The sequence below is a fragment of the Symphalangus syndactylus genome, chromosome 4 (assembly GCF_028878055.3).
Source record: "Symphalangus syndactylus isolate Jambi chromosome 4, NHGRI_mSymSyn1-v2.1_pri, whole genome shotgun sequence".
NCBI classification, from domain to species: Eukaryota; Metazoa; Chordata; class Mammalia; order Primates; family Hylobatidae; genus Symphalangus; species Symphalangus syndactylus.
In genome coordinates this window covers 16120979-16135230 of record NC_072426.2, presented here as the reverse complement: position 1 = coordinate 16135230, position 14252 = coordinate 16120979, and the positions used below count along the sequence as shown (strand labels likewise).

The window sequence follows — 14252 nt, the reverse complement described above, 5'->3', positions numbered from 1 at the left end:
GTGTTTCCTCCTCTACTTACTCACATATAGAGAAGAAAAATAAGTTGTCATTTGAGATACCCTGGAGTAGTGGAAACTATGGGTTTTATATGAGCCTTTGTATCAATTATTTACTTCAGGGATTGTGAGGATTTGCGACAGCATGTAACTGAGAACTCAAGAAATACCTAAACTCCTCCAAAATGCTACATTCATTCATACATTCATTCATTCACTTATTCCTTAATAATTAGATAATATGCAACTGAGAATAATAAATTAGTTTTTCTAATTATAATTAATATAATTTGTTATATTAGTTAGGATGTGATGCTGCAATAAAAAAAATAGACCCCCATATTTCAGTAGCTGAAAACAACAGACTTTTATTTCTTGCTTGTTATAGACCTGTTCATTCAGAAAAGTGAGGCAACTTCTCTACACAGTCTTTCAGAATCCAGGTTGTCAGCAGTTATACCATCTTCATGCATGGCTGTTAAGATCACCCTAACAGCTGCTATTCCAGTTGACTGGAAGAGAAAAGAGAATAGAGAAGCACATGGGAGATTTTTATAGACCAGCCATGGAACCCAGATTCTACTCATTATAATTGAGTCCGCAACTAAAATGTAAAAGAGACTGGGGAATACACTCAACTATGTGTCTGAAGCAACAGACATCAGATTTGGATCTCTGGCTCATCAAGTTTAGAAAGAAAGAAAAAAAGACTATAAATATCTTTTGAACTAAAATTGTAAATTTTTGGTTACATTGTAGTAAGAAGAAAATAAATATTTTCTGCAATAGTACTAATTATTATTAGTAATATGACTGGCAAACATACATGCACAAGCACTAAATGTTTGTGAGGTATGTGCTCAAGAGTCTGTGTAACAGGGAAGTACAATGGTTAAGAATTGTACTTGGTTAGAGTTGCTAACCAAGTTATGGTGAGAGGTTGGGTAAATTACCCAACCTATTCTAGTGTCAATCATCTTCATCTATAAAACAAAGATAGTAATCCTACCTACTCCATTAGGATGCAATGTGGATTAACTGGGTTACGCATAAAGCAATTAGAACAAGTCATGGCACATAGTCAGTGCTCCACAAGTTGGCACTGTTATTACAGTCAACACAGTGAATGCTTTGCTCAAAGAGCCTCTATTTTAATTCCTTGCTACAACCATTTTCACTTTTTCTTTTCTTTTTCTTTTTTTTTTTTTTTTTTTTTTTTTGAGACAGTTTCCTCGCTCTGTTGCCAGGCTGGAGTGCAGTGGCACGATCTTGGCCCACTGCAACCTCCACCTCCCAGGTTCAAGCGATTCTCCTGCCTCAGCTTCCCAAGTAGCTGGGATTACAAGTGCACACCACCATGCCCAGCTAATTTTTGTATTTTTAGTAGAGACATAGTTTCACCATGTTGGCCAGGATGGTCTCAATCATTTTCACTTCTTTTAAGCACAAGGAATTGTAAATAAAATGCAAAGGGGTTTCAATTCCAGTTCAATTAGCCAGTGGGCTCAGTGTTTCGTTTTGTTTTGTTCTTTTCAAGTCCCTTTTCATTTATAAGGCCAAATGAGAACCTCAAAAATGAATGAAAACCACTAGAGGCACTAAGTAGCACATTCAAGCCAGTCACTGATATATTTTTCACCTTACCTCAGTCCTTCTAACTAGGAAGGAATTGTTAAACTGAAAGCAGAGTAGAGGAAAGAGATTGTGTGGGTAAGCAGAGATATTTTGGCACTCCCGGGGGTCTAAGCAAATAGTTGTTCCAAGGTGCTGCATGGGATAAGGGAGCTGGGGGATAGTGTAAGACTGAGCCACCATGCTGATGATGGGAGAAAGTCGATGATCACCCTTGACAGGATGTAAAACACGTCCATGCACAGAAGCTCACAAACAGCAGGCACTGGAATTACACATTCCTTGGCACTGCCACATATGTTAATAGCCAATTGTATCTGTCGGTCACTGGCAATCAGAAAACCTCAGTCTGAACTCTCTGCTCCTCTCTCTTTTTTGTTGTTGCTCTTTTTAACAGCTTTACTGAGATATAATCCACCTTCCTTTAAATTCACCTTTTAAAAAGTAGACAATTCAGTGTTTTTAATACGTTCACAGAATTGTGAAATCGCCACCACTATCTAATTCCAGAAAGTTTCATTACCTGAAAAGAAATCATGCAACTGTTAGCAATCACTCCCTGTAGCCCCTGGCAACCACTAATCTGTCTATCTCTATGAATTTGCTTATTCTGGATTTTTATATAAATGGATTTACATATATATATATATATATGTGGCCTTTTGCGACTGGATTATTTTCCTTAGCATAATTTTTTAAGGTTCATCCATGTCAAAGCATATATCAGCATTTCATTCCTTGTTATGGCTAAATAATATTTCATTGTATGGATACACCACTTTTGTTTATCTGCTCATCATTTGGATATTTGGGTTGTTTCCATTTATTGGATACTGTGAATAATATTGCTATAAACATTCATATATAAATTTTTATGTGGACATTTTTCTTGGGGGCATGCCTAGGATTGGAATTGCTTGGTCATATGGTAACTCCATGATTAATTTTGGGGCATTGCCAAACTGTTTTCTAAAGCAGTTGCATGAATTTGCATTCACACCAGCAATGTATGAGGGTTCCAGTGTCTCCACATCTTCACCAATGCTTGTGATTGTCTGTCTTTCTTTCATTATAGCCATCCTAGTGTGTTTGATGTGGTCTCTCATTGTGGTTTTAATTTTATTTCTCTAATGACAATGATGTTGAAATATTTTATGTACATATTGGCCATTTGTATGTCTTCCATGAAGAACTGTCTATTCAAAACTTTTGCCCTTTTTTCAATTTGTTTATTGTCAAGTTGCAAGTTATTTTATAAAAGGACTTATATTGACACAAGTCCTTCATCATATATATGATATATAAATATTTTCTCCCATTCTTTATGTGGTCTTTTCACTTTCTTAATAATGTCTTTTAAATACAAAAGTATTCAATTTTGACTATTTTTAACTTATCTTTTTTTTCCTTTGACTTATGCTTTTGGTTTCATATCTAAGAGATCATTGCCTAATCCAAAGTTGTAAAAATTTTTCCTGTGTTTTCCTATAAGGAGAACAAACTTGGCTTTGTTCTTGCACCTCTCTACCTGCTCTTCTTCAGTCTACTTAACTATCTTATCTTCTTCTCCACCCATCCACACCTCTAAGAGTTTTATAGCTTTAACTCCTACATTTAGAACTCTAGTCTGTCGTAAGTTAATTTTTGTATATGGTGTGAGGGAGGTGTCTGACTTCATTCTTTTGCTTTTATCTGATATCTAGATGTTCCTGCACCATTTGTTGAAGACTGTTCTCTCCCTGTTGAATTGTCTTGGCACTCTTGTCAAAAGCAATTTACCAGAATTGTAAGGGTTTATTTTTGGACTCTACCCCTCTATCTTGTCTCAAATGTTACCGATAAAGTGAAAGACTGAAGGGAGAAAAAATGAATCCAGGTGGTGGAAATTCTCCATATGAGTTAGCACAAGGGATCAGCTTTGCTTCCCATTCCCTGTAGTGTTTGGGGAGCTCTTCATTGACAGGCATCACCTAATGGAAGTAGTACTTGAATGTTACCAATGGCCTCCTACAAGTCAAATTAAGTTGTCCTTTATTTCAGTAATGTCCCCTGACATTTGGCATTGCTATCCACTTCTAGAAACTTGGCTTTGTTCTCCTTTTACCTCTGTAATCCTTCTTCAGTCTACTTCACCATCTTACTTTTTTCTCTAACTATCCATACCGTAAAAGTTGGTTTTCCACAGAGATTTATCTTCATACTTCTCTTTATATTTAAAGACTTCTGGTTGCCATACAACATCCATTCTTATGCATTGTGCACAACCGAAGATCAACTTTTATCTGGACACATTGCTTCAGAACTAAATGATGACATGTCCCAACCTCCCTTGCATGTTTTTATTGCCATGTGTCTTAACTCTGGATAGTAATACGGAAGCAAAAGTGTTGTATGAATCTGGAAAATGTCTTAATTGGTTAGGGAATGCATTTTTGCTTTGCTCTTCCTGTTGCTGGTAACCTGGAACACAGTGGGGATGGCTGGAACCCCAGTTAAGTCATGATCATTTTGGAATGTTTTTAAATTCTATGTAGCAAACCTAATTATAATTGAGAAAGTATCGTATCAAAGGCTATGTATTCATGTATCATTGAACCAATATTTATTAAGCATCTACTACCTATCATGTACTGTGACAGGTATCATGGTGATGTGATGCTGTCCTCATGAAGTCCACAGCCTATAGGGAAATACATAAATGTATACACATATAAAACCTTTAATGGTAATTTTTATAATAATATTATTATAGAAAATATGTGGTGTGCCAGGGTAATACAAGGAATAAAACAATCCTGTCAAGGTTTTAGAAAGCTTTGTGAGGAAGCAATATTTGTACTGAGACTTGATAGACTTTGTAAATAAAAGAGGAAAACCATTATAGACAATGTAGGGTTTACAAATGTATGTATTGTACAGATGTGAATGTTCATGATTAGTTTAAAAATGCATTATTAGTTATGTCTAGAGAAAAGGCTGTTATGTGTGTGTGACAGAGAGAGAGAGAGAGAGGGAGATGAAAAGAGGGAGGCAAGGGAGAAGACAGAGATATAGAGGAGACAGATCCTGGGAAGCAGCAAGTGATCACAGAGGAATCGCAACAGAGGGTTTTCCCAGGAAACAGGAATTTGGGCTATTGCATGTAGAATTGAGAATGTATGTCTCAGCTTATGAATCAGAGATAGAAAATATGTTTGAATCCTTATGTCAACTCTAATTTTGCCTGCCTAAAGTACTACATTGAGAAGAATCCTGAATTTACACCTGAGCTCAGGAAAGAGTGACATAAAGTATTAGAAATGCTGGCATGACATCTATGGCCATATCTCCCTGTAGGTGGCTTATCTTATCTGATCTCAGAAACCAAGTAGAGTTGGGTCTGCTTAGTACTTGGATGAAATGTCTGCATGAGTTTGGGACATGTGGTGGTTAATTTTATGTGTCAACTTGGCTGAGCCACAGTGACCAGGTATTTGATCAAACATTATTCTAGATGTCTCTCTGAGGGTATTTTTGGATGGGATTAACATTTGAACTTATGGACTTTGAGTAAAACAGATAGTCGATCACAATGTGAGTTACCTCACCAATGAGTTGAAGCCCCAAGTAAAATAAAAGACTGGCCTCCCTGAACAAGGCAGAATTCTGCATCACATGGCCTTTGAACTTTAACTGCAGTATCAACCCGTGTCTGCAGCTGATGTCCTTTGAATTTGAACTGCAGCATTGGCTTTTCTCCAAGTCTCCAGCCTATTGGCCTAACCCACAGATTTTGAACTTACCACCCTTCGTAACCACATGACACAGTTTCTTCAAATAAATCTCTCTATTGCTCTCTCTATATATATATCCTATTGGTTCTGTTTCTCTAGAGAACCCCAAGTAACACCAAAGGATTGAATATTCGCATGTGAGGAACTAAAAAGAGTTTTGAACCTTGGCAAAAACACTTTGAGATAGGTGTGGTTACTATCCTGTTTTACGTGAAGAAAGCTAAAAAAAAAAGAGAGAGATTAAATTATGTGGGCCTGGAACTTTGGCTGTGGGAGCCTGGAACTTTGGTTGTGAGGGCCTAGAGATCATGCCCTTCCTGGAGGCCACCCAGCTTTTCAGCATACTCCTGCTGATGTAGTTTCAGGAGAACAAGTTGTTAAAGGCACTAAGCCACAACCTGCTGCAGGATACTCAAGTTTTCTGATGGAATTTCATGCCCTCAAAGAGTCTAGTTTTTTAGTTTCTGATCTCTATGTTCTATTTATTCCTTCTTATTTCACACAAATGGCCGTGGCCTCAAGTCTTCTGGAAAAAGTGAATTTGGGTGAGAAAATGACTTCTAAAAATTCCTGTTGGCTTTCCCTTCAAAAAACATGCAGGCTCCAACCATGTCTTATCCCTTCACTGATACATTTTGAGTCACCATCATCTCTCTCCTAGATACTGCAATATTCCCCTAGCTAATCCTTCTCCTTTTATCCTAGTCCCTTTACTAACTACTCTCAAAACAGCTACAAGAGATAACAATGATATCTTAAATCAGATCAATTTATTCTGCTCCATCTCTTCAAAGGATCCCAATCTGAGCAAAGGCCAACACTGTCACAGAGGTCTATAAGATTCTACAGCTTCCGTTCCTATTCCATTAACTCTCTGAATTTACATACTCTTTTTCAGTCACACTGGCCTCTCCCTTTCTACAGACTTGTCTGACATACCTAAAGGTCTTTCACACTGGGCAATCCCTCCTCCTGAAATACTCCCTGCCCAGAGAGCCATAGGGCTTACTCCCTCAACTCTTTCAAGTGTTGGGATAAATGAATCAATGAGAACTATCTCACCCATTCTATCTACAGTGGCACCATTTTACTCCCCCTTGCCTTTTTTTTTTTTAATTTCTGTTTCAATAGTACTTGGGAGCACTATAGGTGTTCCTTAACTATTTGCTGAATATGTGTGAATATATCTTCATTTGACCTTTTTCCACCAGCATGACTCTATTGTCTGGTCAAAGATGTTTAAAAGGGCCGTAGTCACACTTTGGGAGGCCGAGGCAGGTGGATCACGAAGTCAAGAGATCGAGATGATCCTGGCCAACATGGTGAAACCCCATCTCTACTAAAAACAGAAAAATTAGCTGGGCATGGTGGTGCGCACCTGTAATCTCAGCTACTCGGGAGGCTGAGGCAGGAGAATTGCTTGAACCTAGGAGGCAGAGGTTACAGTGAGCCGAGATTGTGCCACGCACTCCAGCCTGGGCAACAGAGCAAGACTCTGTCTCAAAAAAAAAAAAAAAAAAAAAAAAAAAAAGGGCCATAGTCTTACTACCACCTGCTAAAGCTTTAGTTTTGTTACTGGTGTTTCAGTATGGACACAGGAGTGATTGACTTTTTCACTCCTGTGAGGATGTAAATTGTGGGACTCCCAGTCAAGGCAGTTTGGAGCCATATATAGATAATTTATGCTTCAGCAAAGAAGAAAATAGTTTGTCTTTCTATTTCTACTTGAAAACTATCTACATTTAGCTTCAGTGCCTCTCTCTACTTTAAGAGTTCTTTAAAACCATCAAGCAGCAGTCCACACTCTTCCATATTCTGAGTGTGTTGTACTTTTCCTGCACGTTATGGCTCAGTCCACACTGTGTTCTCATACTTGGCCATTTTACTATTACATAACAATGGTCACCCATTCTCTACACTAGAGTATCTGCACCACTCATTATCCAACTGCCTCTACTATGGCAACGTCACATTTTAGTTTTTATTCTTGTAGCATTCCACTTCCGTTACAAAATTCTACCACATAGTTGAAATGCTTGCCTGCATATGATAGAAAAAAATGCCTTAAACAAAATAGAAGTGTATTCATCTTTCATGCAACACAAAACATATGAGGTCCAGGTTTCTTTCAATTCTCAGGTCCAACAAACTGAAAGTACAGCCTTCATTCTCATGGTCTGAGCAATATGCAAGAGTTTCAGTCATATCTTTCTCTATTAGATAGTAGATAAAAGAACAGGACATTAAAAAAAAAGCAATCCTCTCTTAAAAGAGACTTACAGGAATTCACAGGTAACATTTCTGCTTATATCTCATTGACTAAACATTAGTTACACGGCCTACAACCAGATTCAAGGGAGCCTAGGAGATGAAGTTCTTCATCAAAGAGAACACACATCTAGCTAAAAACTAGGATTCTGGTTTCTAACAAAAAAGGAAAGCATGACTATTGGGACAACTATGAACAGTTAGAAGTCAACTCATTAAACTTCCATGAGAAGAAGATAGAACATAAAATTATATTTTATTAACTTGAGTCTGAAAGAGTATCCAAGAATTACTGCATATCTGCATCTTCTGAATACTGCATATTCTGAATACTGTATATTCTGAAACTTTAGGCACCATCTATCCTGGGGTATGCACTTAGCCCCATACCATGCTGCTAAAAGACCAATAACCAAATGAGACATGACACCCAGCTGGACCATTCCCAAACATCAGAGGATGTAATGTTGTTTATGTCCAAAAATGTTCAGATAGATAAGCAAAGCCATAGTTAACTTGAACTGAAATGTGAGGAACATGACATATAGTATTACAACACTCCTCTTGACATAGCTCCCCTCTATCCGTTCCAACTTAGGAAAACATGCTAAGCATTATGTTCTTTGCCTTTGCTTAAATACCATACCCTCCTAAATTATTGAAAGGAATGAGCATAAGCAAACTTTAAACCAAAGAAATAAAAAGTAAGATCTCTAAAGTGGTTACAGTTTCAAAATATGGACTACACACATTATTTGAAAAACTATGCTGTGGAATTAAGGAGGTTTGGCAGAAAACCTTTTAATTAGCTCTACTGTTACATTCCATAAAGCTAAACTCAACTTGCATTTAAAAATAAAAGAAATTCCATGAGTCAAATAATTTATTTTCAGAGAATCATATCAATCACAATGGATCACCTTTCCAGAAACTAACAAATTCAAACCTGGGATCCTGGGTCACAGCCTAGGTACCCTTCATTTGGCTTATGAGGCTAAGCAGGGTGCTCCCTGAGGCAGAGGCTTCCTTGCCAGTGCTCATGTTCCAGCTGAAACCCACAGCAGTTTCAGGGCAACCCCTTTGGAGGAAAGGATATTGGCTCCACAAATGCAGGTAAGCCATGTAAAGATAAATGAGTTCAAACTCTACAGCTTCTGCTTGCCATTTCAAATCAGAAAGACAAACAGATTGACATATTTCTGCCCAGGAGCATTTCTACATTTCCAAAGAGAAAACTAGTACTATTATGTTCAGTGGAGGAGAAGCAGCAATGTCCAAAGAAACTTTTTGGATGTGGAAGAGGAAGATGAGGAAGAAGAGAAGAGGGAGGAGGAGATAGAAAATGTGGATAAGAAAAAACTGTTCGGGTCCAGTTTCAAGATTCAAAGGAGTTGTCACCAAATCTGAAAACTGGGAGAGACTAATTTGAGGTAAAAATAATTCAACTCTAACTGTGACAAACGGGAACTTCCAATGTGTATACTATATTGAAGTTAGTCTGAATTTTTTCATAGTCAAAAGTATACTTTTTAAAAATACTCATATTTAGTAGCTATAATGCATTTTTCTTAAAATTAAATATCATCTTCTCAGATAAATCAATAACCATTTCATAAATGTCTTCATATGGAGGCCACCCAGCTATATGCTCAGATACAATCAGATGAATTTTAACAAGTCACATTCACATATTTCAAGGCCTCTAAAGATAAGGACAAAATTTTAAAAAGATAAAGAAAAAATAAAAAGATCTTATTTTACAGCACTAACCTTTACATTTATGTCACTCTACCTCTACTTTAATGTTTCTGTCTTTAAAACTGTTTCACAGGGGTTATTGCCCATTGTATGTTCTTAGTACTTACGACATAAAGGTGACAAGTAGATTGGTCTTATAGTTTATCTGGAGACTGTATGAAAAAGAAAATTAACATGCAGTTTAAAAAAGTTTAAACCAAGAAGAAAATGTCTGCAAATTTAAAGAGATTATTTAAGAAATACTTTAAAAGCCACTCCACCATGACTGAAAGCAAGTTAAAAATTTAGAATTACTCTTTCAACTGTTGCTCATGGTTATATGATTTAAAGTGAAGAAGTCAAAAAAGCTTTGTTGATATTACGTCCATGGTTGTGGTCAGTACGTGGCTAATCTTGGTTTAGGTAGATAGGAGTATGTTGGGTATGATTTGGCAAGTCCACTAAAACATCCCCTGCCTAGAAGTATCTTGCCCAGCAGCAGGCCAAAGAACACATTGGCCGTGAGATCATCTTGACATCAGTCTGTGTTACCATTTTCTTTCTCCTTGGGGTAAAGGATAACTTTTTAAAACAGAAATTCCAGGCTGGATGTGGTGGCTCACACCTGTAATCCCAGCACTTTGGGAGGCCAAGGCAGGCGGATCATGAGGTCAGGAGCTCCAGACCAGCCTGGGGTGAAATCCTGTCTCTACTAAAAATACAAAAAATTAGCCAGGCATGGGCCAGTGCCCGTAATCCCAGTTACTAGGTAGGTTGGGGCAGGAGAATCGCTTGAACCCGGGAGATGGAGGTTGCAGTGAGCCGAGATCACGCCATTGCACTCCAGCCTGGGCGACAAGTGAGACCCCATTTCACACACACACACACACACACACACACACACACAGAAAAACAGAAATTCCAAAACCACAAAGGAGGAGACTTTGACATATTTATATATTTATGATGCTACAAGTGTTTACAAATGGTAGACTGGAAAAATATTTGCAACATAACTGACAGAAATGAAAAACATTATCCTGTAAATTAAGAAATAATAAATCCATGAGTAAATGGCCAAAAAATATGAACAAACCTATCAGAGAAGAAGAATTGCAAATTACCTGTTTCCACAAAAGTTGATTCTGTTCTTCTTCCCATTCTGGTTAGGTACAATGTTTTGGAGAAAAGATCAGGGTCAACAGCAGCCTAGCCAGGAAAAATTATATATGATGTGAGGAGAGTTCGTTTCTCTCTTTTTCCAGTCCATGATTCTGTTAAGGTATTGAAATCTTACACATGCTATAGTATTTATTGTCTTGACGGGAACTACCAGGAAAAGCAACAGAGCTGCATTGAGAAGTCTTCTCTCAAGAATGTATGCCAAATTTAATCTTTTAATATAGAATTCAAATTATATTTTCCCCAATTGTGTGAGGTAAAATCTCCTCACTAGTCTCTCCCGAGCTGTTACCCCAAAGAAAGTAGAGCTAAGAAACCACATATGACACCACCTCCACCTTGCACTAAGTTCTCTGTGGAAAAGTATGTAGTTCTGTACAAACAAAAAAGTGACACATAATATCCCACAATACTTTCAACTATTGACTCCCTTTTATTTAATTATTATAAGATTATTTTGATTTTATATTTCTTCTTGAGTCAATTTTGACACATTTTGTCTTTCTTTTTTAATTTGAATCATTTATTATGTTGTTGCCAAAATAAATATCTGTCTAACATGTTCTGTCATAGAAAATTATATTAAAGGAATTGTGACTAGGCTTGTCATTTCCCCAGGGTACATACAAATGTGTTTCTTTATAGCTAGATTTTACCATATTCTTAAAATATCACATACATATACACTCCACATTAGCAATAGGAAATCAATGAATAGTTGCAAGACAGAGTGACTTTATAATGATTTTTGACCTCATAAGTCACCATAAGATTTCAATATTGGTTTGGTTTCCTTCTTATCAAAGACAGCCCCCCTCTGCCAACTCCCTCTCTCTGTTTCTCTCCCTCTCTCTTTCTGTCTTTAGCTACATGGCTCCCTTTTTAAAAAAAAAAAAATATTTCCATAGGTTATTGGGAAACAGGTGCTGTTTGGTTACATGAGTAAGTTCTTCAGTGGTGATTTCTGCCTTGCCTCACAGAGGTCCTCGGGGAGGGCTGGCACTGGGAAATGACACATTTTATCATTCTAGAAAAGTATCGGTTTTATCTAAGTTTTCAAATTTTCAACATAAGTTGTATATTTTATAATACAGCCAATATATTTATGTTTCCTATTTTTCATTCCAAATATTGTTTAATGCTTTTGTGCTAAACAAACTGGCCAAGGTTGTGTTTAATTGATATTATTACATTTTAAAATAAACTGTGCTTTTTGCTTTGTTGATGCTTTTTCTCCTATCTTTTCTTCTAGTTTATAAATTCTTGCTTCTTCTTATTTTCTTCTGTCCACTTTTTTGGGGGATTATTCCCATTTTATTTTCTCAGATTCTGAGATATATCCTTAGCTTTTCAAAATTTCGATGTTATCATTTTGTAACATAGGTTTTTAAGGCTATGAATTTTCCTCTAACTTCAACTATATCCCACAAGTTTTGATACATAATCATCTTATTACCATTTACATCTTAGTATTCTCTAGTTTTTATTACATACTTTCCTTTAATTTTTAAGTATTTAGACTTTTTGTTTCAAATGTATAAGACTATATGATGTCAAGACTGTATAAAAATGATACATTCATGTTTGTTCTTTGATATTGAGACATTTATAGCCTAATATGTGGTCAATTTTTATAACTGTTATCTATACATAAAAAATTATATTCTTGATGGGTGCAGAGTTCTATAAACACCCTTTAAGGAAGCTTATTATTATTCAAATATTCTCCATTCTTTTTAATTTTTGGTCTTTTTTATATATTGCTTGTGTAGGGAGATGTATTAAAATCTCCCACTATGACAGTGAGTGCGTCAATATCTTTCTCTAGGTCTGCTACTTTTTGCTTTAGGTGAAATCAATATTATTAGATACATACAAGTTTGGTTGTTACACCTTTCTGGTAAATTAAAACTATAAGTACGCTTTTGCTTTAGTGACTATTTTGTTTAATGTTACACCAGCTCTATTGGCCTTTTGATTAGTATTCCACTTTTTGTAGCCAGTGTTTCTATATTCTATATTTTATTTGTGATACTTATAAGTAATAAATAGCAGAAATCGATTTTTGTCTAATCTGAAAAATCTCTGCATTTAATTGCTAATTTATATTTATTTACATTTATTGAGATTGTTGGTACTCAGATTAATTTTTAGAATTACATAATTGTATTTTATATTACTTATTTTATTTATACTTTTTTCTTTCTTCTTTCCTGCCCTCCTCTGGGGTTTTTTCTAATGAACTGAAAGAGATGCAGTCTATTTCTATTCCTTTAGTAGTTAATCTTACTGCTTAAGATAAATATAAAACAAAGTGTGATGTACACTGTATTTCTAACCTCCTCTTAAATAATATAGGGCTTTAGAAAGTCTAAATTTATATTAACACCCTCCCAACTTATGTTATTCCCATCCAGCCTTTTAACTATATATTTATTTTATATCTCTTATGAGACATTTTATTGTTTTATGCATTTATTTATAGTCATATATGTGTATATACAGACACAATTATTATAATAGTTTATTAATTTAGATTTATCTATTTCTATATATTTGCCCATTTGTCCATCATCCTTGCTTGAGTCTCAGACCTTTCTTTGAGATAACGTTCTTTCTTCTTTCATGAAGACAATCCTCTTGAGTTGTGGTTGAACTTGATATGTAAATAAGGTTTGACATTTATTTTCTCTCAACATTTTTATGATAAAATATTGTAAAATTTTGCAATATTATTTCAATGTCTTCAGTCTGTATTGTTACTGATGAGAAGTTTGATGTGATACTAATTATCTTTTCTTTAAACCTAATTCAAGTTTCCTTTCTTTTAAGGTCTTTCCTTTGTCTTCATTGTTTAGCAGCTTCCATGCAATGTTTTCGGTTTCCTGAACCTGAGGATATATGTCTTCCATTAATTCTGAAAAACTGGGTTTTCCCATGCTCACTCTTCCCTCTTTCTAAAATAACAATTAGACTTATGATATGGTTTCTTAGATTATTCTCCATGTCTTTTATCTTCCTTCTTTATTTTTCATCTTGTGGTCTCTCTGGGTTCAAATCTGGGTAATTTCTTTAGCTATATTTTCCACTTTGCTAATTATCTCTTCACCTGTGTCTAATATTCTGTTAACCCACCCATTTAGCTTTTAATTCCAAAGGTATATGTTACTAGAAGTTTTATCTGGATTTTTTCTCATTTCTGCCTACCCATTTTTGTAAATCTTGTCCTTTATTACTATTTTTATTTCCTTTTCCATTTATTTGAGCATTTTAAAACAAATTTATTTTATATTCTATACTCTATCCTCAACACCTGAGGATCTACAAGGTTAATTTCTGCTATTCGTTTTTCTTTTCCTTTTATTCTCCCGACTCTGGTTTGTATAATTTGTTTACTCAGGCTATTTGTAATTTTGGATAATGGGCTCATGTTTAGCTAGACTCTATCTGTGGGAATCCTGCAATACCTGGTTTGTGTATTCAGCAACCGAATACTGTTTTTGCTTATGTCAAGGTATTCAGAATGCTAGAAACCCAGGGGTTAATTTTAGGTTAGTTTTTAGGTCTGAGTGTTCTATACCATGCAGGAAGTACAAATTCAACCACCAACACTGAGGCTTAAATTCAGTTCATTCTCTGTCTCTTTTCCAAAAGGCATTTTTT

At 35.8% G+C, this 14252-nt stretch overlaps 1 long non-coding RNA gene across 2 annotated transcripts; it reads right to left on the bottom strand.

Moving 5' to 3' along the window:
* Positions 1–273: 273 nt before the first annotated feature.
* Positions 274–11152, bottom strand: LOC134736442 (uncharacterized). Of its 2 annotated transcripts, none has more exons than XR_010120441.1 (3): positions 10532–11152; positions 9536–9580; positions 274–509 (listed from the first exon to the last, which is right to left on the bottom strand). It is a non-coding gene; the product is annotated as an uncharacterized lncRNA (long non-coding RNA). The 2 variants fall into 2 exon arrangements; XR_010120442.1 differs by lacking the exon at positions 274–509 and adding an exon at positions 7520–7615.
* Between the last annotated feature and the right edge of the window lie 3100 nt (positions 11153–14252).